The following is a 3,568-nucleotide window of genomic DNA, read 5'->3' on the forward strand; positions in this document are numbered from 1 at the left end:
TTGCTTTCCTGGCTGAATTCGTGCCTGTTCAAAGTAGGACGAGATTGTTGGAACTTACTGCCAGACCGGGAAATCACTGTTTTGTATGTCACTTTCATACCTTGTATCGAAGGTTGCCTCCATATTTTGGAAACAAGAGCAGACTAAACAGCGCAAAGTGAATTGTTACGCAGGCCACTATGCTAGACGGGCACAGCATTCAGAGCTGAGTCCAGTTCACAGGATGGGTGCACAATTGGCACGGTCAGGACACTTGGAAACATGCGCTTATGGAATGTACAATGGCAAAGTGCCTCTGCTCTCTTGTTGACGAAGAACTTGTGGAACACTTGATCGCCTGCAGGTTGAATGATGCGAAGCTATGGCTCATGGAAATTCAATCTTCTACGGATGAAAGCAGCTTTGTAAAAAACCCTGATGATACTATGGTCGATATGGTGGCCACGGAGGAAGTTCGTACACGAGGACCAAGTTCAGTCCCTCTGTAAACGTTCATATTTTTCAAGAACTACTTAGATGATCTCGCTTTGATCCCTTGGAAGAAAACATTGAGGGCTACTCCTGCTCAGCCAGTCAGCCGGCTAGATGGATCCCACCATCGGCCGGTGCTGTGAAGATCCATATAGACGCAGCCATTGGACGTCATGGAGATAGAGGAACTTGTGCAGCTTTATGCAGAAACCGGGCTTGTCCTTGGTGCTACGGTGACTGTAGTTTGTGATTTGATATCACCAGATATTCTTGAAGTAAAGGCGAGCAGTGAAGCTTTGTCCTTGGCGATGGACCTATTGTGCAACAATGTTGTCATAGCAACTGATTGCTGGGGCAGCTTGGAACGTCGGTAGCAATCATTCATGAAATAAAGGAGAAGATTAAGAGTGTGAGTTCAGTAGATTTTGTGTATGAAAGTAGAAGTTTGAATGTAGAAGCTCATAGTCCGGCAAAAGCAGCTACTAACTTAGATTTTGAGCGCCATTTGTGGCTTCTGGATAGACCAGATATCATTTGTATCCCTAAAAACATCCTGAGTTAATAAATCATGGCCAGGAGTTTCTATAAAAAAAAATTGGTACAGTGAGGAGAGTAGTGTGGGCAAGTAACATGATGTATTGCAGCATTGGTGTATAATTTTCATCGATTCCCCGAAAGAAAGAAAGAAAGAATATTGAATTGAGAAACAAAAAGGCCAAGAAAAATAAAAATGCAAACACACCATGTCGGTGGGGAAAGCTAGCTGCAACCATGCAGGCATGTGGAGCCGTGCATGTAATAATCTCCAACGGATCATTTAACCAATTCAATTTCTAATAGCTGACCACACCTGCCGCGTGGTTGCTAACCGTTCCTGGCGTGCGGTTTATAAATTAGCCGAACTTAATCCAGTTAAGCGGTATGGTACTAATCACAAAAACAGCACTACCTCTGTGCCACCGGGGCTACACGCCTCCGGAGTTGGCCACAACTAACAAGCCTCCGGAACACGCCTCCGGAAGTATCAGGTGATACCACATGATACCATGATACCAACTTACAAACTCAAATTTAAACATGTCAAAAAATTCTGAAATTATAATGAATGTTCACAACACATATGTTGACAACCCCTAAAAAATTCAGATCAAAATTCGAAATACACAAGGAGAAACAAAAAAGACAAATTCATATGTGAATAGTGGCATTCTAGCTTTTGTCTTCTTTTGATACTATTCATGATGGATTTGTCTTTTTTCTTTCTCTTTGTGTATTTCGAAATTCGATCTGAATTTTTTAGGGGTTGTCGACATATGTGTTGTGAACATCCATGATTCTTTAAGAAAAATTGACATGTTTAAATTTGAATTTTACATGTTGGTATCATGAAATCATCTAAGGACTGGTATCACCTGATATTCGAAACTCTGATCTCTTTCAGGTGTCCTAGCCTGTAGCGACCTCTCTCCAGGCCTTAGAGCGAGTGTTACTTCAGTCTCGTCTCAGGCATTTTCGCCGCACTACGTACTGAGCCGGCCTATTTTACCTTTGTTTTCTTCTTTAGCTGTTTGCGATCGAGATGCTCGCTCGTGGTGGTTGATGTACTGGTTTCTTCTGTTTTTTTTTTGTCTTTTTTTCTGTCTGTTTTCTCTGTTTCTTCACGGGTTTTCTTTAATCATCTGGTCTTTTTTATTGTGTGTTTTATCGTTTTTCTTTGTTTTTTCATGATTTTTTTAACACAATACAGACGCAAACACTCATATATACGCGCATACGCTCACCCCTATGAACGCACACACGCATACCCTATCCCTATGAGTACCTTCGAAAGACTGAGCCGTCATATCATCTTGAAATTTACGAAGTTACCATAGGTACCCTGTCGTCGACGGGAACGTCTCCTCCCACTAAATGTGCATTGCCGTAAATCCTGAAATAAATCCAAGAATAAATGCGAGCACCAGGATTAGAACCCTAGTGGGCTGGGGATACCATAGTCCCTTTAATCATCCAACCATAAATTGGTTCGCCACATGGTTGCTGCTAGCTTTCCACACCGACATGGCGTGCGTCCATTTTTTATTTCTTCTTCTTTTTCTTTCCCAATTCAATCTTTTTTTTTCTGGGGGGGACCGATGAAAATTATACACCAACAGCAATGCTGAAATGCTAATGGTTACTTCCCGACGCAAGATTCACTCTCCTGAGAGCATCTCTAATAGACCCCTTAAGAACGTCAAACCTGTAAAAATTCCAGTAAATTTACAGTTTCAGATCAATTTGTGTCCAGAACAGACCTGTAGAAGTTTACGGAACTGTAAACGTTTTACAGGCCACTAGCCTCCAACCGTTAGTTCTACATGTCCGAGGACAGTATACATGCCACGAACCGGATCCTTCCGCCGCCTATCCCCACGCGCCGCCATACGTACCATCCGTCTCCAGCCATCGATTTCTCCCTACTCCAATAAAATTCTGCACTACAAAAGGATCGAGCGTGTGCCTGAGGCCATGGCTGATCCGGTTCGGAGGCTCGGTGAACGAGATGCGGCGGCTTCGTGACACCAGCGGCTCCGTATTTGACAGCTACGGCGAGGGAAGCTAGCTCTAGCTTGTAGATCGATTGGCCACGGCGACGGGAGCTAGCTAGCTAGCTCCTGGGTCGATCGATTAGCCAGCCAGCTAGCTAGCTCTAGGTCGATTCGATGCCGGCGCTAGCCAGCTTTTGGACCGATTCAAGCAGCGACGGCGACAGTGACGCTGGGGCGCTTCGTGCGAGCCGTGCTGGACACCGGCGGCACCGTATTTAGTCGCTTTGTGCGCTGTCCGTCGGGTTCGTGGAAGTGAGCTAGGTGGTCGTGGATGGGCGAGAGGAAGAAGAAGACGTGAGGAAGAATATACGAGAATATTTGATTTTACAATCTATGTTTAAGGGGTCTACTCGGCCGCAACCCAAACCAACCCTTAAAATGCGTTTTCCGCGAAGGTTTTCAGTTTCGCGATTTAAGGGGTCTGCTAGAGATGCTCTGACTATACTAAATGGTTATGCACCAGTTCAGAGCGCAAGCTGTTCCCATCCTTTGAACTGGACTCAGCT

The sequence above is a fragment of the Triticum dicoccoides genome, chromosome 2B, assembly GCF_002162155.2.
Source record: "Triticum dicoccoides isolate Atlit2015 ecotype Zavitan chromosome 2B, WEW_v2.0, whole genome shotgun sequence".
NCBI lineage: Eukaryota > Viridiplantae > Streptophyta > Magnoliopsida > Poales > Poaceae > Triticum > Triticum dicoccoides.